The sequence below is a fragment of the Haliotis cracherodii genome, unplaced genomic scaffold (assembly GCF_022045235.1).
Source record: "Haliotis cracherodii isolate W230 unplaced genomic scaffold, xgHalCrac1.p SCAF_1, whole genome shotgun sequence".
Classification (NCBI taxonomy): Eukaryota; Metazoa; Mollusca; class Gastropoda; order Lepetellida; family Haliotidae; genus Haliotis; species Haliotis cracherodii.
This window is the reverse complement of record NW_027266264.1, coordinates 41,693,928-41,719,947: the sequence shown is the minus strand read 5'-3', so window position 1 is coordinate 41,719,947 and position 26,020 is coordinate 41,693,928. Positions and strand designations below refer to the sequence as shown.

Below are 26,020 nucleotides of genomic sequence, written 5' to 3'. Positions count from 1 at the left end.
ATACCGTAATATTCAACAATGTCAAAGAGACTTGGCAATATACTGTGATATTCCACAATGCCCCAGAGACTTAGCAATATACTGTGATATTCTACAATGTCCCAGATACTTAGCAATATACTGTAATATTCCACAATGCCCCAGAGACTCAGCAATATACTGTGATATTCCACAATGCCAAAGAGACTCAGCAATATACTGTGATATCCCACAATGCCCCAGAGACTTAGCGAAATACTGTGATATTCCACAATGCCCCAGAGACCCTAGCAAAATACTGTGATATTCCACAATGCCCTAGAAACTTGGCAAAATACTGTGACATTCCACAAAGTCCCAGAGACTCAGCAATATACTGTGATATTCCACAATGCCCAGAACACACAGCAATATACTGTCATATTCCACAATGCCCCGGCCCCAGAGACTTAGTAATATACTGTAATATTCAACAATGCCCATGAGAATCAGCAATATACTGTGATATTCCACAATGTCAAAGAGACTTAGCAAAATACTGTCATATTCCACAATGCCCAGAACACATAGCAATATACTGTCATATTCCAGAATGCCCCAGAGATTTAGTAATATATTGTAATATTCCACAATGCCCTAGAGATTTAGCAATATACTGTAATATTCCACAATGTCCCATAGACTTGGCAATATACTGTGATATTCCACAATGCCCCAGAGACTTAGCAATATACTGTGATATTCCACTATGCCCAGAAGACATAGCAATCTACTGTGATAATCCACAATGCCACAGAGACTGAGCAATATATCGTGATTTTCCAAAGTGCCCCAGAGACTTAGCAATATACTGTGATATTCAAAACTGCCCCAGAGACTTAGGAATATACTGTAATATTCCACAATGCCCCAGAGACTCAGCAATATACTGTGATATTCCACAATGCCAAAGAGACTCAGCAATATACTGTGATATCCCACAATGCCCCAGAGACTTAGCGAAATACTGTGATATTCCACAATGCCCCAGAGACCCTAGCAAAATACTGTGATATTCCACAAGGCCCCAGAGACTTAGAAAATACTGTGATATTCCACAATGCCCCAGAGACTTAGCAATATACTGTGATATTCCACTATGCCCAGAAGACATAGCAATCTACTGTGATAATCCACAATGCCACAGAGACTGAGCAATATATCGTGATTTTCCAAAGTGCCCCAGAGACTTGGCAATATACTGTGATATTCAAAACTGCCCAAGGGACTTAGCAATATACTGTGATATTCAACAATGCCCCAGAGACTTAGGAATATACTGTGATATTCCACTATGTCCAAAAGACATAGCAATCTAGTATGATATTCCACAATGCCCCAGAGACCTAGTAACATACTGTAAAATCCCACAATGCCCCAGAGACTTAGCAATATACTGTCATATTCCTCAATCCCCTAGAAAATTAGCACTATACTGTAATATTCCACAATGCCCCAGAGACTTCGCAATATATTGTGATTTTCCAAATTGCCCAAGGGACTTAGCAATATACTGTCATATTCCACAATGCCCAGGGACTTAGAAATATACTGTGTTATCCTACAATGCTGCAGGGACTTAGCAATATACTGTGATATTCCACAATGCCCAGAAGACATAGCAATCTACTCTGATATTCCACAATGCCAAAGAGACTTAGCAATATACTGTCATATTCCACAATGGCCCAGAAACTTAGGAATATACTGTGATATTCCACAATGCCCCAGAGACCCTAGCAAAATACTGTGATATTCCACAAAGCCCCAGAGACTTAGCAAAATACTGTGCTATTCCACAAAGTCCCAGAGACTTAGCAATATACTGTGATATTCCACAATGCCCCAGAGACTCAGCAATATACTGTGATATTCCACAATGCCCAGAACACACAGCAATATACTGTGATATTCCACAATGCCCCGGCCCCAGAGACTTAGTAATATACTGTAATATTCAACAATGTCCCATAGACTTGGCAATATACTGTGATATTCCACAATGCCCCAGAGACGTAGCAATATACTGTGATAATCCACAATGCCCAAGAGACCCTAGCAAAATACTGTGATATTCCACAATGCCCCAGAGACTTAGCAAAATGCTGTGATATTCCACAATGCCCCAGAGACTTAGCAAAATACTGTGATATTCCACAATGCCCCAGAAACTTAGCAAAATACTGTGATATTCCACAAAGTCTCAGAGACTCAGCAATATACTGTGATATTCCACAATGCCAAAGAGACTCAGCAATATACTGTGATATTCCACAATGCCCCAGAGATCTAGCATAATACTGTGATATTCCACAATGCCCCAGAAACTTACCAATGTACTGTGATATTCCACAATGCCCATGAGACTCAGCAATATACTGTGACATTCCACGATGCCAAAGAGACTTAGCCAAATACTGTCATATTCCACAATGCCCTAGTGGCTTAGTAATATATTGTAATATTCGACAATGCCCTAGATATTTAGCAATATACTGTAATGTTCTGCAATGTCCCATAGACTTGGCAATATACTGTGATAGTCCACAAAGTCCCAGAGACTCAGCAATATACTGTGATATTCCACAATGCCCCAGAGACCCTAGCAAAATACTGTGATATTCGACAATGCCAAAGAGACTCAGCAATATACTCTGATATTCCACAATGCCCCAGAGACTTAGTAATATATTGTAATATTCCACAATGCCCTAGAGATTTAGCAATATACTGTAATATTCCACAATGTCCCAGAGTCTTAGCAAAATACTGTGATATTCCATAATGCCCGAGAAACTTAGCAATATACTGTGATTTTCCACAATGCCAAAGAGACTCAGCAATATACTGTGATATTCCACAATGCCCAGAACACATAGCAATATACTGTCATATTCCACAATGCCCCAGAGATTTAGTAATATATTGTAATATTCCACAATGTACAGCAAAAAAAGTGTAGGTTTCCGTCTTCCGGAAACCTTCCGGATACCTTCCCATTTTGGATCCGGCCCAGATACCTTCCGGAAACCTTCCAAAAAAATGTCTAAATTTGGGGGGTGCATTCTGTTCACTTAAAACTGTGAAAAAAATTAACTTGAAAATACCAAGCAATTTGAAGGTTGCTGAAGGCATCTGGAAGGTTTCCGGAAGGTATCCGGATGCAAATTTTCTTCATGACTTGCTTCTGGTAAAAAATGTTAGCCTGTGCATTACAGGTAGCTGTTGTAATAGTCTGGGTTACTTTAATGGTAAATATCCTTCTAAAACATTTTTGGAGAAGACAATTGTTCAATTTCATATAATATCCTTTTCAGATGTTCATGGTATTTAATGAACAAACATTAGTTCTCGTATAATGATATCCTTAAATTTCATGTCCAGACTTCCAGTTTGTACTGAGAAAAAGAAAGTGTCATTGACAATGTGCTCACATGGGCCTTTGGTCCTAGTGAGATGATAATAAGACTATTTGTAACGGTACATGTACAGTAAGCTCTTCCTCAGTTACTGTGAATTCTTTTATTAAAAGGGATTGAGAGTTAATTTGACACTGGAGTTGTAACCACTGCACAAATATAGATGTGTATTCAAATAATATAACAACTATGTGCTTAATACTTCACAAATATCTCCAGAAATAGGCATTTTAGTTATAATTGCAGAAATACTTTATGAATGACCCCTTCACTATTGCCTTGATCTTACACTTCAACCCTTCATGAGTTATCACTTTTGAGTGTGAATTTGACCTTCAATATCAGTGATAAATATTTCAAAAACATTTCAAAGAGCTATCCAGCACATAAACCAAATATGCAGTCCTTTGGTAGAATTCAACATATCATTGACCAAAATATGGAAGTAATGTAACCAGTATATGTATAAGAGTTACTAAGACTTCTGCAGAAAAGGCAATTTAGGGGAAAATGTAGTATATATAGATCACACACGACCTTTTTCCAACTTCGACCCCAGCCCAAAGGAAGAGTTGTGACTTTGACCTTTGACATAACAGATCAATGTGTCATCAGACGTTTTCAGAGCAAAGGAAACATGTGTTATTTATCTTGAGATGCCCAAGCAATGCATGCTTTCATAAGATAAGTGTGGCTATTAAACTGAGGCAAAATCATGAAACATCCCCATTTACACAGCTGGCAAATGAAACATAAGCAACAATCAAGTTATCAATTTCTTTTATTCATATGCCTATAGTATATCGCACATTGAACAGTGTTCACATGATGGTTCCTGATGCAGTATGCAATTTCATCCTATTCTTCAATACTCATAACAGAGTGTGATAACTGTTCGCTTGACAGTACCTACGGATTATGTTCACCCGTTCAGAGAACTTACTTTCCCTCAATCCTCCTTTCTTTCTATATTGCCATGGATGAACAGGAACCAGACTCTATCTCTGCTGCATTGTGTTAGTAGAATTGTGAACTTTCCATTTGGTGTTTGGGTCCACATTTAAAGACAATAAGTCTCATTTATCATTCCTTTCAAGTGTTTACCATATGGTTCAAGACAAGGATTTCCTAAATGTCCTGGAAGAATTCCACTCCAGCTTGGCATTGGTTGGTCTTCTCACATTAGCCAGAGCAGCCTTTGTGAGTGTGTCCCAGTACCATTTGGCATACAACTTCTCGGGCGGTCTCCATTGAAATAACAGGACCCTCGTCATCGCTGTCTGCAAATCACCTCTGATATCTGAAGGGGTGCAGCCTCTGTTTAGGACTCCCTTTTCTGGTCCTTCCAGACTGTCAACCTGGAGTACTCATCCAGGGATCTATAGCAGGACTTCAGTTTCTGCAGCATTATGTAAAAAGATTTTAGCAATCAAAAAGAATTGTTGCCACATGTACTTACAGATAGAAGGCAGCAAAATCACTTAAGTTGTCATATGTGAGTCTTGTTATATGCTAAACATTTAAGATAATCACATCTCAAATCTCAACCAGACAAACCAGTGACTAATGTTATGAACTCGGTCCAGACAAACCGATGATAACTATCATGGACAATATCCCACATCACTGTGGTATGATTACATGCGATCAATGAGCCTACTCAATCACTACCTTATCTATTAATTAGGCTTGGAATGCTGGGAATCTTTTTAAGAGATGTCATTTAGTGATTGTTTCAACTCACCAACATGGAAAAATATATATTTACAATCCTTGTCATATAGCCAAACTATTGCTGGATGCAATGTTAAATAAATGAGTTGGCTTTAACACTGCTTTGAACAGTATTCCAGATATATCACCGCATGTTAGCTTGATGTGGGAAGAAAGCCCTAAGTGATGCAGGTCTTTGATGAATCCCACGAGCATGTGTATAATGCTGACAAACCTAGCAACATAATCGTGGAGAACCAGGATTTGAACCCATGACTGTAGGTTTCTGCCAAGCCCAAGAGATGCAACTCTGCACAGAAAATTGTAGTGCCTTAGATAATAGGACATCCGTGCCCACAGTGATAAGGAACAAACTGAAGACATATTTGCAAAATAACCATATGAACCAAACATAATAATTTCAAAATATTTACCACTCACTGTTGCTCTTCTATGGTCTTTCTTTGCATTGAGTCTGCACGGATGGCTGTCTCTTTTATTCATCCGGACATTCTATAAACATAAGTAGCATTCACATCACAGAAATGTCCAAACTGTACATGTTGTACATTTGATCAAAAGAAAAGACCCTGGTTGTGATTACGACTTAGAACTACCCTATCATAATAATTCATGTCAAACATTCAGAGATGACATTTATCCCCACATTTAACAAATGTCAAAACAATATTTTGACAACAAAGTCAGGGTCATTCAACACATACATTACATAGGAAATAACTTGTTCGACAATGCAGAGAGATCCTCACCGAGATGAATATCATTCCATGAATTATTGCCAAATTTTCTTGAAATGCAGATTAATGCAATGCAGTATTTACTTTTATTTCTAGGCTATTTGTTTGGCTTTTCCATGGCACTGTTTTGACAGAGATCTAACCTTGATATGACACTTTGTTCATAAATGATATAAATAAGAGAATACTTTATTATTCCCAAGAAAATTTGGGTTATATTGTAAAAGCACAGAGACACAAGTATAAGATTCACGATTTAAGTTAAATACACTCGACCCGTGAAGATTCCGGGGTAGAATAGGTCTTCAGCAACCCATGCTTGCCGTAAAAGGCCATTATGCTTGTCGTAAAAGGCGATTAACGGGATCGGGTGGTCAGGCTCGCTGACTTGGTTGATGCATGTCATTGATCTCAATTCCGGGGCTCGATGCTCATGTTATCAATCACTGGGTTGTCTGGTCCAGACTCAATTATTTACAGACCGCCATCATATAGCTGAGTGCGCCGTTAAACAACAAACCAACCTAAATACACTCAAACATACACACACAAACACAACATCCAAACACCATGGTTAGAAATTGGCACTAGTCATTTTGACATTTTAAAGGTTTTGCTATATGCTATCATATTAGGACTAGTGGACTGAAAGTGTTAGTTTCAACCGCTGCAAAACTAATGAATTGAGTGGTCAGACTAGGTTGTCATCATACTCTGAGGGCATGGATCTTTGCTGATAATAACAATCACTAGATTGCCTGGTCCATGTTCAATTATTTACAGGCTGCCATCACAGAGCTGGACTATTGTGATTGTGGTGTTTCACATTGCATTGAAATATACCATGATGAATACATGTAGTTTGTATTTATCACAAACAAAAATAGTAGTATAGGTAATGGGGGTTCTGGACCACTTCCACTGGAGCCGGATTTATTACCTATACTGCTACTACAGGTGGCATTTTTTATGCCAAAATGATGATGCGATTCAACGATAGTTAAGAGATTAAGTTAAATTGGCCCTAGCTCACCAATACCTGGGGCCAATCATTGCTTTAGATGAGCCTAAATGGTAATAAAAATATTCTTCATTATTTTCATCGATAAAGCGATATTCAACATTTTTATTAAGTTCTTCGTTCATTTTACTAGGAGACCAGACTATATAACTACACTCTTCTTGTAAATTGATAAGAAACAATTGATAACCGTATTTGGTTGGTTTGACATCACTGATATAATAAAAACCTTGTGGTAATTCTCTCCATTTAATAGTTTTTTCGATCTCCATTATTATATATATTTATGTAAGCATTTGTCTAAATGCGATCAAACGATAGTAGGCAATCTATTTTTAATCTCCAACCAGTTCTTTGGTTTTGGCACGGAATAATTGACGCGCTTGTTGCCTCCCCTGTTCTATGAACTTTTTTTTCTCATCCTCACTATTACCACTGGTCTTACAAGATTTTGATCGAATCTCCTGCTTCATTTCGTTGTATTTGGTGAGTTCCGACAGCACTAAACGAAACTCATCCTCGGATATCTTACAATCGACCATTGCTGTCGAAATATGATCCTCAATGCTGTTCAACATTGCTTCGGCGAGTATCCGAATACTATCGTGTTTTAATGCTTTCTTTTGTAACCTACGAGAAATGAATTTTATCGCTATTCCTGCCAGTCCCGAGACTCCGGCGGCTATTTCCATGCCGAGCACGATAGGCGCGGCGATTATAGTTGATAGTAAACCGACACCAGCTACACCGAGTCCCATGCCAGCCGCTACAAGAGCGGTGTCAACTCCGTCCAGAGCATTCAATGCTCTGCGATACTTTTTATACAATCCAAGTCTCAACTCCCTATCCTTCTCTATTCGATGCTTATTTGATGTAATCGAAATCCATCAACAGTTTCCATCTTTTCAATTGCTTCATCGAGCGCTGGATATAAACTCATAGTGTATATTACGAATATATAATAGTCTTTAATTGGTCTTGCTTAAATGTTTTGAGAGTATACATCAACCTTATCAATTGTATATTATACGGCAAGAATATCTTAGAAAGAGAAATACTACCACTTTTAATAATTTGAACCCCCTCGAAGGTTGCAACGGGCGATGCTCCGATATGAATAATACTGCAACGTTGACGCTCATGTGTCTTGGGCCATTTAATCGATAGACCTGGTAATATTTTGAAGGCATCTACCGGTACATCTCCGAACAAGACTTCAATAATAAGAGTAGAAATATTAGGTATTGCACTCAAGTTAACTTTAATATCATCGAATTCAGCAACCAAATTTAAACTAACATTTTGGACTGCCGGACGACTATATAACATATGACCTGGTTTTTCTGGCAGGGGAGTGACTAACACACTTTTTCGTTTTGATGGGATATAGGCCGCGAGTACGATACCACTATCTATTATCTTAGTTAAATTATGTCCCTTACCCATCATCAGATCATAACATAACGTGGGGTAATGATATTCAATAGCCACTCGATGTTTGCTTCGACCAAAGTCCATTTATTCTCACTGTTGAGAATAATATTGTACGGAGTGTTTTTAAGGAGTCTACTAACGTCGACATCGCTTAAATCTTCTAGATTTTCCGGGAATGTAACTTCTTTCCGCTTGTATACATTATCGTGTAAGTGTAAAGCGTATAACTTACCATTGGTACCGGGTTTACCGAATCCTTCTGTGTCTCCGAGATCGTAAAGCGCAATTGTATTACATTGTCTGAGCGTTCCAGGGCCTGATGCATCAACCATTATTTATAATATGGAGTGTTACACTTAAGTATCCTATATGTACAGGTTGGTGTTTTACATCTAATACAGAAATTTTGAGGTCTGAAATAATACCACGCTTTAATTTTTTATATTGTAATGATGAGAAAGATTCCGTTCTACCGCTATTGTATTTTTCATTTTACTCTCTCTCTCTCTCTCTTCTGAGCAGAGTTGAAGGACTTTCTAGTTGAATATTATACGTCGTACTGATTTGATCAAGATGGATGAACAACTCTTTATAGGGAACTAAATCAGGTAATTTAACCTCCTGATCTGGTAACTTGTGTATTGTGCCAATTAAGCATGTAAATCCAAGTGTAGCTGATCGGTCCAATAAAATCATATTTGTTTCTTTATTGTCGAATTTCACTGTCCTAGTCGCCTCATTTTGTGTTAGACTAACTCCATTAGGCTTAAAAATTTCATCATTGAGTGAGCTTACGCTGTAATACCCATCAGGTATAGTAATGGATTTGCTATTACCATATGGGGATAATAGTACTATCCTATTATTTATCTTTTGCAACATTTATATTGGTCCACCCCGGGTAATATGTTACATCGCATAGAGCGACTTCGAGTTGTCCATCCGAGTTATCGATAGTACGAAGCAGTTGAATAGACTGACTATTTGTTATTCCCAGGAGTGTAACATACATATCAAATATACAATGATACTATATCATAACTTAAATATGGAATGAACCATTATTTATAATATGGAGTGTTACACTTAAGTATCCTATATGCACAGGTTGGTGTTTTACATCTAATACAGACATTTTGAGGTCTGAAGTAATACCCCGCTTTAATTTTTTATATTGTAATGTTGAGAAAGATTCCGTTCTACCGCTTTTGTATTTTTCATCTTTCACTGGAACACTTCTGAGTAGAGTTGAAGGACATTCTTGTTGAATATTATCCGTCATACTGATTTGATCAAGAAGGATGCACAACTCTTTATAGGGAACTAAATCGGGTAAATCGAGTCCCTGATCTGATGTCTTGAGTACTGTTATTTCTCCTTTCCATCCAAGTGTGTATGCTAAGTTCTCGTAAAGCTTTACATCCTTTTTTCCCGCGTTTAAAATCAGTAACCCATTCGACTCATTTTGTGTTAGACTAATTCCATTAGGCGTAAATAATTCATCATTGAGTGAGCATACGCTGTAATACCCATCAGGTATAATGTATTTTTTACCATTTATTTCTGTCTCATTATTACAACCCCTCGCAGCATTTATATTGGTCCACCGTGAGTAATACGTTACATCACAGATAGCTACTTCGAGTTGTCCATCCGAGTTATCGATAGTATGAAGCAGTTCAATAGACTGACCATTTGTTATTCCAGGGAGTGTAACATACATATTAAATATACAACGATACTATATCATAACTTAAATATGAAATCGAGACACATTACTAATCAATCGATTATAGTAACTGCCTCTGGTGCTGAAGTTTTCGTTAAATTCCCCGATATCTTTGAAAAGTACAGGGTCACGGCAACTAGCGATAAAATGGTGCACGATTGGTTTCACAATCCGATGCAATTTTGGCAGAATCAGTTAAACTTTGCCGTATGGTGTGCCACAACGGGATGTGGCGTATCTCTTTATGCTCCAGGATTTGAACTGAATAAGTCTGTTATAACATTTCACGTGTACTATCAGATTAGACGTATACTTAAAGAAATTAGTGCTCCATTGCCGCAGGATCGAGCAAGGAATTCCACAAATAATAATTATGATAGGTCCGCGTATGAGCGTATTTGTCAGGAATTTAATGTTTCTACGAGTAAAGATTGGCGTATTAAAGGAGCAAACCATGGTCTAGGTGTTCCTTACACAGAGGAAAAAATATCCGTCAAAGAAGAAAGCGATTATGTATATAAAGAACTTAATAAACTAAATGTTAATTTTGGTAAGTTGTATAGTACCAGCAAACTTTACGCAAGAATATATGATCATTGGCATAAAACCGGTGATTGGTATAAAGGCTGGGAACTTTATAGTAACGATTGGAGAGGGGATATTATGAGTTTTAAGAGTGGTTTAATTTATATTGCTACAAAATTTATACAAATGAACGATACCGCAAAAGCTTGGAATGAATTTCTTAATGATAAAACGGAAAATAATTTTACTAACCCCGGATTTGTAAGAGTTAATGAATCAATAAGAACTTTTGTATGGGCAATTCTCGGAGCACAATCGCAAACTCGAACGCCCATTATCGGTTCTGGGACGGCGCTCGGTGCGCAAAAACAGTTTGTCTCAAACGTGGAGGGCGCCATTAATTCACCAGTTGACATACCATCGTCTATAAAGCGTTTTCAAGATGCATTACAGTACGCTCAATCTAAAGTGGACTTCGTTTATGCGCCGGGACTATACATGTCTCCGAGTAATATGGAACTTAAGATCGGTCAAGTGATAGGTTATAATAATAAAATTGTTATCGCTACCGATCAACAAAAACCAGGCATAAATTCAGATATTAATGTCGAATTAATAACACAAACGATCACGGGCGAAAAGGGAATAGTCAAGCCACAAACACCAACTATCGCTCAACCATCTACTGATGCACAAGTACCACCGCATATTGCGGCTAAAAATCAACAACATATCGATGAAAAATCAGTGCTTGTAGTAGGTGGAGTCGCGGCTGGTTTACTCATGATTTGGTTAAATAGTTCTTAACGAATACGTACAACAGCCCTGCGATTGCTACGATCAGCCCCCACAAGTTTTGACTAAGTCAAGTGGTGGTCTTAGCTAATAAATTCAATAGCCAGGAAACAACACTCCCTATCATACCAGGAAGTGACGCCGCGGCTTTTTCAGCGAGCTTTCCCAGTGCTGAACCTAATGCTTTTAAATCCACTCTTTTATACCACCCCTATCATTAGGCTGTGTACCACCACCTGTACCACCTGTGTCGATATAATAAATCCCAACGCGGTTAAAATACTGGCAATTGTTATTCCCTGTTCTCTGAACAATGTTTTAATTTTATCGGCCAGTGCAGTGTCATCGTTGAGGACTTGATCGATAGTTTCTCGAATTCGACTGATTTGCGAACGAAGTGCCTTTCTATTACTGGAAGCTGCTTCGAGACGGGCCTATCTTTCATCTTCTAAGTTACGCAATCTTTCTGCAACGAGGCGTCTACTGATCTCATCGCGGGCCTGTTCAAGTTTTGTTTTCTCTTGAGCTATATGCTTGTCGATTTCGGATATCTTGGCTATATTATTTATCAGTTCTCCCCGCATTGTTTGCATTGCCTTGTCAAGACCTCGTAATTCCCTAATACTAAACTCTGAGGATGGTGGTACCTGTAACGTAGAATTATCGTAGTAGGTATCCAAGATTTCTCCAAGTCCGTTCGAGGCCACCATCGAGGCTGCTTCCAAATTATCTGTGATACTGAGTTCTGTCCACACAGTCCTAAGAACCTTAGTAGTCTTCGCGGAAAGCCGCGAGTAGTCTACAAAACCTAATTTATCACGAACAGTGCTGGTGCCGTGTTTACCGGCTATCGTAGACAAGGCTAGGGGCTTACGAGTACGAGAATTCATAATATCAATATGCGGAGAGTCACGCAGTCGCAATATTCCTTTACTATCTATCTCAAACTTTGAATAGTCACGACCTATTGGGATAACATAATTTTTATCTTCTTTTAAGGCATCGTAATAATCATTGACGGTTGATTGTAAAATTTCATCGTTAAGATTCGTACCACTAAAGCTGGTTTCATCAGTATCTTCGATTGGATTCTGGTTATCAAAGTCATCAAAGGTATCTAAATCAAAGTCATTAAGATCAAAATTAGTCATTTTTATATTAAACATAAGGTACATGTTTTCAATATAACAATGTCTTCGCAATACGGATGCAAGTTAAACCCACAACGTAGACTTCGAGATCCATTAGGGGTCAAGGCAATTCGTCAGTCTGTAACTATAACTAATAACCCTAGTACCATCGATCAGAATCAAACGCTTCTGGTTCGCTTTCCTAATCTCGGCGCACACGATGTGTTAGTTCCGGGAACTGTCCGACTAGCATTTACGATTAGTTTGACTTCTACCGACGTTAACAGGGAGCCCGTTCAGAACATAGGTCGTGCTATCGTTAAGAAAATCGCCATTAAAATTAGCGGTAATGAGGTTTTGAGTATCGACGATAACGATGTATACTATTGTTACATGGATCTCTGAAGAACGGATAAAGAGCGGGAAAACTTACAGTACCAAGGTATTTGTAATAAGAACACATTGAGACTGCGCATGGGCGCTGAAAATGGTGTTGATACCAACGAAAAAGATAAGGCTGTTGCCGACGCATTAGGTAACCGATTCTATGTTCCCCTAGACTTTGAATTACTAGATTCCCACATGCCCTTTTATCAAGCATCCCTAGGCGATAGGTTAGAATACAAACTCACTTTTAATGACTACGGTAGAGTAATCAGAGCTGCTGATGATGCTAGCTATTCCACTGACAATATCTCGCTCGAGTACGATATGATAACGGATCCCGAATTAGCCAGACAAATTCGTAACCATTATTCAGGAAGTTTAGCCATTTTGTACGATCGGGTGCTGCGACACTGAAAGATCACGAGGGACAAAAAAGATACGATGTGGAATATCAATCTAAACGTCCCGAAGAGGTCGTTGAAGGGTACTAATGTTGTTCGAGGACCCCTTAGATGCGTTAAAAAGAAATACCGAGAAGTTCTACAATCCCAAGATTACAAAAGTAGAATTGACTATCGAGGGCGTTCCTAATCAACTATATAGCCAAGGAATGCTAGCGTATCACCAGTGGGATGAGATTAAAAAACTTCCTTCTATAAAACGTTCTCCGGATGTTAACGCGGTCGTGAAAGATCTGTCTCTCGGGAGTGTATCGATGGGTGAATACCTCACCACGAAGTACGCGCTATGGCTCGACATGCGAACAACGGACGATGACCAACTACACGGCAGTGGGAGGAGAATAGAAAATGCTAGCGAGGGTGTCACCATACAGATAACGAAGCTCCAGGAATCGGCTGGTAAATTAAACATATATTTGTACATGATTATGGATGCGCAACTTAATATACAAAATGGGAGATTCGTGCAAGCAATCTTTTACCTAAAGATCCGCACTGCGCTATCATATGCGGGCAAACGGGCTGTGGAAAAACAGCTTTTATTCAAGATATTTTACAAAGTCATTATCGGGACGTTTTCGAACATATTATTATTCTGTGCCCGACTATAAGCATTAATAAAACATACTTATCGAGAGATTGGGTAATGAATGACGACGGGGTACACATAGTCGATCCGGGCGATCGTTTACAAGACTGTCTCCGAGTATGTCACGAAAAATACAAAGGAGAATCAACCCTTTTCGTAATAGGCGACTGCAGCGCTAGTAAAGAATTAACAAAAAAGAAAGATATGCTTTCGTATTTAGCATTCTCCGGACGGCATACTCAACATAGCGTTTGGGTACTTACTCAAAAATACAACTCTGTCCTGAAAGATCTCAGAGAGCAGACCAAATGGGTAGCGTTGTTTCATTGCAAAGGTCGAGATTCGTTTGAGGAATGTTTACGTGAAAATGATGTCATTTATACCAAGCTCGAACGAGATAAAGTCAGAAAACTATTAGCGGCAACGAAGCACTGTAAACTCGTATTAAAAACCGATCAACCAGCTGCTTATGCAATTGCTTAGCAAAATATAGCAAAATTATAGCAAAATGTAGCAAAATTATAGCAAAATGTAGCAAAATGTAGCAAATTGAACATTAGCGGTTAATATGACATAATGTGGTTCGAAATCATCATTCTTTCGCAACAGTTCATTATTATGATATTGGATATGTTATATTATATTATGTTAGACTTAAATATCTCCTTAGGTATTACATTATGGAATGCGACAAACTCATCGAATAAATGCTCAAAGAATCTGATGCAGATCAAAATGTAGATAAATCTTTAGATAAACATAGAGAAAGACTCGCGGCTTTGGTAGCCGGTGGAAAATGATCCCAATATTTGGGAGAAAATTATACCATCGAAAAAATTGATAACATGACCGACGAAGAGATTAAAAAACTGTGCGCACGTTACGAGTCTAGACTGGGGGCTACCATGACTAAAACGATAGGGTCGGCTATATTACAACTATACACAGTCGTAGCTAGTATGTTTCTCCCTATCCCGGCAGAACATCGTATGTATTTATGCGAATCTCTAGAGAAAGACCCATTCATCGAACACGCTATAAGCTCAGTGAGCTGTGAGTTTTATCATAGATATGGAATGTTCTTAGCTCCACTCACCACAGCTTTAATAACGGCTAGGTATTGTCAATTTAAACATACGTGCCCACTTAATAATATAAAGAACGAAGTTCAAATAAATAATGGAAACTCAACATGTGACACCACAGATTGTGAACGAAACTGCACAACAGATTGTGGAAACGCAACAACATGTGAACGAGGAACAACTAGTGAATGAGGAACCACCACAAACACAAAAACAACCCAGAGTTACTAAGAACCCCCCAAAAATAGCCGCAGGAAGAAAGGGAGGACTGGCGAGGAAAGCGAAATTAATAAATAATTCAAATATTTATCCGATTAAAACATGGGCACTAGTAGGAGTTGCTGGTATAGCGGCTGTATGGTTCTTTTATAAGACCGGAGAAGAGAAAACATCACCCTCAATACAACAACAAGTTCAATTAGAGGCTAGCCCCCATATAATGCTATAAGAAGCATGACTACTGCAGTTACAGATGGTAAAATGTTGGTAAACGCAACTTATCATTCAGCAGTGGTCACCGACTTGGCCATTGGCTATGCTCGTATGGCTAAAATGATTACTAAAGCCACACCTCCCAAGCTAGATTTTAATAGTTTTGACATCGGTATGATGGTTCTGGATATTGGATTGGCTATGGCAACGAAGGATATGCTCATCAAACAAGGGCTTATCCCGGAAGACATAATGAAGTAATTAAACATTTGAATATTTTATATTATTGAACATTTGAATATTTTATATTCATATAAAGATGGCAACAATTGCGATGATGGTCGGTGGAGCTATTTTTAATGCTCTAGCTTTTTCGGGGAGTAATTATTTATTTTCTAGTATGAGGGAATCAAACGCTAAAGAAGTTGAACATGTTGAAGAGGAGCGTAAACGACATAACGAAGCAATGGAACAACTCCAAGCAGCTCAGTCACAATATACGCAGCAGAGAATGAAGAGATTAGACTTTATTCGTGAAAAACTGCTTAAGGAAGGACATTCAATTCAAACGTTTAAGGATGTCGAATCTGCCATGCACGAATACTTCCTCGTTTATGGGAAAAAAATCGACCCAATACCGAGACCAACAATGAGTCAGTTTTATACACCGTCAGAGGAACAAAAGAACCGCGAGGTCACATTTGTGATTATGGGATTGACTGCTGTATTGATTTTCAGCTATACCATGACTACTCATAAATAACCACAGCTGTGGCTATGCATAAACCATGATCTATAAATAGCGTTGGCTGACTGCCTAATCAATAGTGTAGCTGTGATTTGCATTTAGACATGATATGATAGATGTATAACCATGAATAATTGCAAATTTACACTCATGGGGAAGACGACTCTATGTAACCGACGATGTGTTAATATTTACTGCGGTATACACAATTATTACATCAGGGGCGGAAACATAAACTATCCGTGTTCTGAATGCGGGATAGGGGTCAAAGGTCGTTATTGTTTATGTAAGAAACACGGTGCTGATAGGGTCAGGAACCAGATTATTTTTGCTAGGAAGAGAGATTACATCAATGAGAGGAATAGGTTGGGGAGAATACGTATTTAGATATATGAAAACAACCAATTAGACATTTGTCTCATTTTGCATATACCATTCAACCACAATGGTTTTTGTCAGAGAGTTAAAAGCTATGGCAAAGCAACGAAGTCTACGTGGATATTCTCGAATGAGAAAAGCTGAATTGATTACCTTACTCGGTTTGGAATACAACAAACCCCAGCTCGAGCGAGAAACAGTGGGGTGAGAGGTTATTCTTGAATGAGAAGAGCTGAATTGATCGCTTTACTAGATAATAATGATGATGTTGATAATATTGATACTGATGATGATGAGAATAAACAACAAGAATTAATATTTGTACCCATATCCGCCGGCGTTGGTAAATATCTAAGAGGTTGGAAGATGGATATTAATTCCAACATGGAAGTTAACGATATTAAGCCCATCATATCGAGTAAAATTAACGAGGAGTTAGATGATTTATATAGTATAAAATACTAGCTGACGATTAAAATGTCATTGAGTAAAAGTAGTGCAGACGATAGCACTGAATATACCGAACCATACTTCCGTAGCAATCAAGAAGTTATAACCGAATCCGATTCTTTAAACGCATCATTAGATACATCAATTCAGAGGATACAGAAACTTTAGAACGCTGGACTAACAGAGGTTCGGGTTGGGGTGTGGATAAAATCGATAGTTTATATTTAGATATAGCAAATTATATGCCCTTCAAAGGTGGATCTTATATAGATTTACCCCCATATTATAAGAAGAAAAAAGCCATAATTAACGTAAAAATAAATCAGATGACTGTTTAAGAATAATGATAAGATCTGCATTGTTCCCCGTAGACAAGCATCCGGATAGACCTTCTAGCTATCCCCAAAACGATGGACTCAACTTCGATGGTATAGACGAACCTACACCAATATCACAAATTGATAAGGTGGAAAAGCAAAATAATTTAGCTATAAATGTTTTCGGACATTCTAGAGGAATTGTTGTACACAGGATAAGCTCCACTCCGGAACATATCCCCAGAATCAATTCATTTCTGATCGAAAAAGATGGAAAATATTATACGTGGATAAAGAGTTTAAACAGGCTATTATACGATCAAACAAAACATAAGGAAAAGAAATATTTCTGCGAAAGATGCCTACATGGGTACAGCAGACAAGATCTATTAGAAGAGCATAAAGAAGACTGCAGAGGTGTTGGACAAACCGCTATCAGGATCGATATGCCTAAAGAGGGAAAAAATATATTAAAATTTGAACATTATTGTAATCAAATGCCAGTACCGTACGTAATTTACGCCGACTTCGAAACGCTTATCAAACCCATAGAAAATACCAACCAAAGCAATCAAGGTAGTAGTTTTACGTACAAAACTCAAGAACATATTCCTTGTTGGTTTGGATATATAGTTGTAAGGTATGATGGGAAAACAAACACTCCCGTGATTTACAGATTTCCCGATGCAGCGGGAAAGTTCCTAGAATATCTACAAAATGAAGAGAGAATAATCAGGGAAAATATATCGTGTAAGAAACCCATGCGAATGACGAGGGAAGATTGGAGGGCCCACAAGAAGTCAACCAGTTGTCATGTTTGTAATAAACACCTGGATGGGGATTCCGTAAGAGATCATTGCCACGTCACGGGTAATTATCGGGGAGCCGCGCATAACGAGTGTAACTTGAAACTAAAAATGAATTCTCAAACAATACACATCCCTGTTGTGTTTCACAACCTTAGGGGATACGATTCACATCTCATTATGCAAGCTATCTCAAAGACCGACAGCGGTTTAACGTGCATTCCTAATAATATGGAAAAATACATATTGTTCTCGTTGACTAAACCTATACATTATAGGGACAAGGATGGGAAATCTAGAATAAAGCAAAGTAATGGGCTTAGATTCATAGTTCTGTTATCTTCCCTGGACAATTTAGCTAATGCGAACAATCCCGATGACTTTGCGATAACAAATCAATATGCCGATAAGATAACTCGTCATTTGTTGCTGAGAAAAGGTGTATATCCTTACGAATATATGGATGATTGATATAGATTCAAAGAAACTGAATTACCACCCCTCGAATCATTCTATAGTAACTTAACAGAATCTAAAATAACAGATGCCGATTATGAACACGCTCTGACGGTTTGGGATAAATTAGGTTGTAAGAATTTAGGTGATTATCACGATCTATGCTTAAAAACCGATGTACTGTTACTTGCCGATATATTCGACATATTTAGAAAGACGTGTTTAAAACAATACGGCTTGGACCCGGCATGGTACTATTCCAGTCCCGGACTATCGTGGGATGCATTGTTAGAAGAAGAGCGGCGTAGAACTAAAACTACTCACAGATTACGATATGCACTTGTTTATTGAGAAAGGATTAAGAGGTGGTATATCGATGGCAGCGAAAAGGTTTTCTAAGGCTAATAATAAATTAGTGGAAGGATACGATCCGAGTAAACCCGACACGCATATATCATATCTCGACGCTAACAATTTGTACGGATGGGCTATGAATCAACCTTTACCCACGGGTGGTTTTGAGTGGGTCGATGATATTGATATCCATAATAATGATGCGAATAAAGGGTACATACTAGAAGTTGACTTGGAATATCCAAGTTCGTTACATAAAGATCATAACAGTTATCCGCTAGCTCCTGAAAGATTAATGATTAATAAAGATTGGATGTTGGAAAATCAACGCTCCTTGATGGGTAATAGTAGGTTAGCTAACGTAGAAAAACTCGTACCAAATTTGATGGATAAGACAAAATATATAGTTCACTACAGAAATCTCCAGTTGTATCTATCGTTAGGTATGAGACTAAAGAAAATACACAGAGTTCTAAAGTTTGATCAAAGCCCTTGGATGGAGCCCTATATAAGGTTGAACACAGATTTAAGAAAGATAGCTACCAGCGATTTCGAAAAGAATCTGTATAAGCTCATGAATAACTCGGTATTTGGTAAAACTATGGAGAATCTAAGGAAGCGTGTTGATGTTAAATTAGTCAGATCTAATGAGGAAGAAAGACTCAGGAAACTCATAGCCAGTCCGGCTTTTAACAGAAGCAAGATATTCGATGACGACTTAGCCGCGTTGCACATGCAGAAAAGTAATATAAAATTCAACAGACTGGTGTACGTCGGTATGAGTATTCTCGACTTGTCAAAACACTCAATGTATGACTTTTATTACAACGAACTTAAGAAGCAATACGGCGATAGATGTGGGGTGTTATATACCGACACGGATTCTTTGTTGATGGAAATACAAACCGAGATTGTGTATAAAGATATGGCAGAAAAAATAGATATGTATGACACGAGCGATTACCCTAAAGATAATCCACTGCACAGCGTTGTAAATAAAAAGGTGTTAGGTAAGATGAAGGATGAATGTGCTGGGACCCCTATAGCGGAGTATGTAGGATTAAGACCTAAGATGTATTCTATAAAGAAGTCTGATAATGGAGAGATAAGAAAAGCTAAGGGTGTTAAGAAGTATGTTGTAAAAAAGCATATCAAACACGAACAGTATAAAGAATCATTATTCAATGGTAGAACGTTCAAACACGAGATGAACTCTTTAAGAAGTTACGATCATAGGATATATGGATTAAGAATGAACAAGACATCATTATCCCCCTTAGATACAAAGAGATGGATTGATAATGATGGTGTAACTACCTATGCTTATGGTTATGGTGGTAATACCGTACCGTCGGGAACTATGAACAACTCTTCTCGTACAAATGCCCTACCCGGTCCATCTTGAAGATAATAAAGAATAGGCTCTCCTTCTTTCGTAACCAATCGACTAATGTTATACGTCTTAAGGGACCATATGGGATCGGTTGCGCGACGTAGGCCTCCCTCGAGTTCACCGGGCTGGTATAAATATCTTACCTTTACTCTATCCGGAAGTTTTCGTTCTTTGCCTCTCCTCAGTGCTGAAGATTCGGAACTCACGGATTTCATTTTAATAGCATCGGATGGTTTCTTCCCTATTAATCTCGTCACTTCATTATTCAGCACTGATCCAACGGTTGATAATCGTGTCACCCATTCGGTTGATCTCAATCGCTTGAATTTCATTTCGATCCCATACTGATAGCCAAACAAACGTTCCGTTAATGTCCGGTTAAATCTTTCGACGATAGCTTGACTACGGTGGGCCTCTCTTTCACCACGGACGATTTCGACATCGTGCTTTGTTAACAGTTTTGTTATCGATCCCATAAACTTGCGACCGGGATCTACTTGAAATAGCTTACGCCATTTTAGTGGTCCGCGTTTATATATACGGCTCGGTGCATTAGCTACCTCTGTTGAATCTTTTGAGGTTAATGGCTCTGCCTCTTTGTACCGACTAGCCACATCCACTACTGTTAAAGCGTATTTATACGTTTTGCGTTTTACCTTATCGTGGGGAAGAAACAAGAGGTCAGCCTGATGAACTTCATTCGTTGTAAAAATATCAAACTTCTTCCTCGGTATATACCGCGTTGCCGGTAAATATATTTGCCACAATGCTTGTTTCTTTAACCAATCCTTGGCTACATCTTTAGATACCTTAGCCGCGGTGGCTAATTTTTTTATTGATCCTACAGGTTCTACTACACCAAATCAGTACCAGTTTGGAGAGTGCGGTTTTCGTAGGGAGCCTTCAGTGCAGATCGAGAGATATCTGCAGGCTGTGATTGGAGGATATTCTGTAAGATTTTTATGTCTTTCAAATGTACATCCATCCAGTTATTAAAACTGACCATGTTTTTCTATATTTAGTACTGTCTTTTTCAACATGATGACTTATGCTGAATGTGACCACAGCTATTTTCAAGTAGGTGACATTTGGTGCGAAACTGGGGGTGGTGTGTTTAGCTTCCGGTACTCGGAAAAGGAGCTGACTAAGCTAGTCATTTTTATTTTTTTTATTGCTGCTCTAAGGCCAAACTGTGCACACACGTACAGGTAATAGCTGTTGAATGCTTAGTTATTTAAAAAAAAATCATAACGTTACTATAGAAGTCTATGGGAAAACATTTGGTTGTGTGTAACCTGTAGGGTGAGTGCACATTTCAGTAATTCATACTTTACATGCTTTTCTGTTTATATTTCACCATGGACACACCATGGAGGCAAATTTAAAAATAATGACAGTGAAGTTGGGGACATTTTGGGTTGAATGGAGCATTTGGATGGGCTGGAAATGAATGTTGCTTCGTATTGTGGTCGAACTCAGCACGAACCCCCCAGGGTACCTCTGTCCAACAAACCCTCCTCCTGCCTTCTGAATTTGTTGTAACTGATGAATTTGACAACAAATTAGGATAAAGTCACCACTGCCACAACAATTTCTGCCTTGTGTCAATCGCTTGCCAGTCAAGTTACGCGATGCCGTTATCTTGAATATGAAGCATGTACACTGCTGACAGCAGAATATGTCAAACATCCCCTTATTTATAGTAAACAATGTAGCATACCAATATGTCTTTCTGTTAGGTGCTCTTGTGTGAATGAATGATGCTATTTTTCTATTAAGTTTCTTAAAACAGACTTATTTTTCACTCATATAACTTTCAAATAATTATTTTGTCCCCTCAAGAACTGACTCCTGGCTGTCATATCCAAACTGGTTTGCCATTTGATATTGTCTGAACACTTTTTTCAGCTTTTCACATGCCTGATGTTGACTGGGGAGGTATATGTGCACTCACGCAGAAGAAGTAGGAGTTTCGACATCGTATTTGGCATTTGGAGAAGCTGATCCGAAGTCCGGTGTTGGCAGTGTGTGATCGACAACCCTTGTTTTGCCTCGCTGCGCTTTATTACCTTGTAGAAGTTGTGGAACTTGGACATGTAGGTACAGTAAGTACATTTAAGAACCCCAGTCCACTTGAGGCCCCTCTGTTGCTCACTATCAAGTGCCATAATAAGATCACCCTCATGCACTAGACATTTCTGACAGTGCTCCCTTAATGCCTCACTGTGCAGTTTTTAAGTTTGCAAACATGAAGTAAGGGCTATACACCAGTCCCAGAACCTGCTTAGATGAAAATAATATCCACTGGCTCTTTTGGAATGTAACATTATGGTTCTGAAATCATCTGTAAAGAATGTGATAGTGTTCGACAAAACTAAATTATCTCCCCTGTTCAGTAAAATGCATTGTATCTTTCATTCCCCTATAAACCCATAAATTATTGGAGAGAAACACTATTTTAAGCTGGTATTGCATGACACTGTTAATTGTGAATAAAAAGAATTACATTTATGTCAGGATAAGCTGTACATTTTCAAAACTATATGGAATTTTAACTTTGTTTCATTGAAACTGGCAAATAACTGAAATAAGCAAGTTTAGCCACCTTGAAACATTAAACAGTAAGAATGTTTGATGTCCTGTGAGTATTTTAAAGTCTTAACTAAATAAATCAATAGAGTTAAGTGTAATTTCCTTCCATGTTGTGGTTTCAACAAGCTTTTTTCTACTTGAGGGTCCATTTCAATTTCTCGGGTTTAATAGGCGGTATGGTTCACTGGTCAGTGTTTGAGATTGCTGTTAACAATGCACCCCTTTACTTCCTATTTTCTGGTAAAGTTCATTATCCAGCCTTACATATATGATGACTTTAAAGCTGCTTAATGTGTCCCTTGCTTATTGTTGGCCTGAATTCCATGCTCTCTGTCCAATTTTGAGATTTTTTTCTGATTCCTTTCCATGTGTACTTATGTCATCAGCCTATATCATAGAGGATTATACTTTTGATTTTTGGAGTATATGAAAGCACAAACATTTGTGATAGCCCCTCCATAGATGATTTACCAAATGCTGACAGCCATTTGAGTGTTTAATTATATAAACAATGGATGGTGTAAGTTCGAGCAATCTCAAACAATATCAATCGCATCATGTCATGAGTGTCAAAACCATATTCCATGAATGTAGCAGACTCTGCTATGTTCTGATGATGTCAGCAAAGGAAGGCAAACAACAGACCACTACTAATTTTTAAATATGTATTGTAACTGGTTTTGAGGTTTAAAGATTTTTTCAATTTTTTTAGTCGAAAAAATATTTTTGGGTGATATGATCTATGCAGCCTCAATCATTTATAGAATTGACCCCTGACCACCATCTTTTATGAAATATAAATGAACTTCCATGGTCAGTGCATGAAGGTAAAAACTTCTTTATTAATACAGAAATACCTTTTGTAAAACATTGATGAAGTGTACATCATTAAACTCTCACAACTCTTTCTGTGCATCAAAACTATGTATTCTGGTGCCATATAGACATGCTGGATAGGAACAAGTAGTGAAGTTTAATCCAATTTCCATTTTTTTTCTGAGAAGCTACATATATATACAATATATAAATCCCAGATTTGACAAGTGCAAATATATTCTGATTTGTCTACAGGTTCTACTACACCAAATCAGTACCAGTTTGGAGAGTGCGGTTTTCGTAGGGAGCCTTCAGTGCAGATCGAGAGATATCTGCAGGCTGTGATTGGAGGATATTCTGTAAGATTTTTATGTCTTTCAAATGTACATCCATCCAGTTATTAAAACTGACCATGTTTTTCTATATTTAGTACTGTCTTTTTCAACATGATGACTTATGCTGAATGTGACCACAGCTATTTTCAAGTAGGTGACATTTGGTGCGAAACTGGGGGTGGTGTGTTTAGCTTCCGGTACTCGGAAAAGGAGCTGACTAAGCTAGTCATTTTTATTTTTTTTATTGCTGCTCTAAGGCCAAACTGTGCACACACGTACAGGTAATAGCTGTTGAATGCTTAGTTATTTAAAAAAAAATCATAACGTTACTATAGAAGTCTAAGGGAAAACATTTGGTTGTGTGTAACCTATACCTTTCCAATATCCTCGTGGGCTATAGTAAATTTTATTCATTATTAATGAATATTGATGTTTCGTTTAATACAACTCATGACTATCGTTGAATCGCATCATCATTTTGGCAAAAAAAATGCCACCTGTAGTAGCAGTATAGGTAATAAATCCGGCTCCAGTGGAAGTGGTCCAGAACCCCCCTTACCTATATACTCGGACCCCATGGTACCGCAGCATTCATCGTACTGCGGCATTTGTGATTTCCGATAGTTCACGTGGGACATGCCTCTTAGCCGCTGTCTATTAATGCAAATCAGTAGCCAGGAAGTGCTCACTTCGTAAACAATTTCAATTTCCTCGGAATGTTCCGTCTGCTGTAAGTAAGGAGTTATTAATCCGTTGATACATATTTCTGGCATCTGTTGTAATATTGCCTTACCCCCATCTATCAGTGGCCAACGATATAACCCGCAGTTCCCCAAGTAAACTTTCTCTATCGACCTGAACTAGATCATCTGCATATTCATGGTGACTAATGAGGTAACGGAAGTTACGTAGTCCGCACATTTTTCCCCACACTGTGCCCAGAATCTTTTGGGAGATGATAAGGGCCATAATGCCAATCTTAGAAATACGTTCTTCACTAGTAACCAAAAGATAAATACATCCTTTGGGCATACTAGGAGTGCTTTTTATATATTTATTGTTGACATTTAACATTTTTCCATTTTGTGACAAATTATTGTCATCCAATTATTTTTAAACAATCTTAAAATATCATTTCATTATTGTTAGTGAAAGCATTTTGTTCCGTTTAGCATACATGACAAGTACCGCGATACCCCGAGGTTGCAGGCTACTACTAAAATACTCACTCAATACTTGGTATCCTCCCTGAGGATGTCTGTGAACCTCCCCACAAACCCTGAACATGCTGAAACAGAAAACAACTATGTTGTCTTTATCCTTTCAATATTTCAGTGTGAATTTGTTAAAGATTGATAAGCTGTCATTATTCATTGTAATCCAGATCTCACTTTCAGGTGGTTCAGGTGGCAACACATGATTGGAATTGAATGCCACGTTTTGTTTGACATGCACTTTGCCAGATTTATACCCTTGGTAACTAACCCTCATCATCAAATCCCAGCGTTATGTTGAGAATAAGGACACGACCCTTAAAAGTCCTGCACCTGTAGCTCTTATGCAAGCCCAAATAGAAATACCATGTGACAACAAACACTTGATCATAATAATAACAAAGGGTTTCCGAAAACAACAAAACAAAAAGGCCCTTGACGTTTACAGTAGTAACATGGAGATCAGGAAAATATCTAAATCAATCAATTCCATAAGATCTCTGTATAGAAATCATGGAACATTATGTCTCGAAGCCCTGCTACGTACCTGGCATCTGCAAGCTGCTCTTCCTTCCTTCGGCTGTCAATCAAGTTTTCGAAATACTTGACGTCCTCGTTGTGGATGGCTCAGGTGAATTTCGACCGGGATTTCCGTGTTAGAGGTG

General features: G+C 38.2%; 2 long non-coding RNA genes across 2 annotated transcripts; one reads left to right on the top strand and one right to left on the bottom strand.

Annotated features, from left to right (window-relative positions):
- Positions 1-5,591: 5,591 nt before the first annotated feature.
- Positions 5,592-25,992, bottom strand: LOC139464552 (uncharacterized). Its single transcript, XR_011653116.1, has 3 exons — positions 25,903-25,992; positions 25,371-25,429; positions 5,592-5,663 (listed from the first exon to the last, which is right to left on the bottom strand). It is a non-coding gene; the product is annotated as an uncharacterized lncRNA (long non-coding RNA).
- On the top strand, positions 21,267-24,151 carry LOC139464544 (uncharacterized). Its single transcript, XR_011653113.1, has 3 exons — positions 21,267-21,349; positions 22,307-22,503; positions 24,062-24,151. It is a non-coding gene; the product is annotated as an uncharacterized lncRNA (long non-coding RNA).
- Positions 25,993-26,020: the final 28 nt, after the last annotated feature.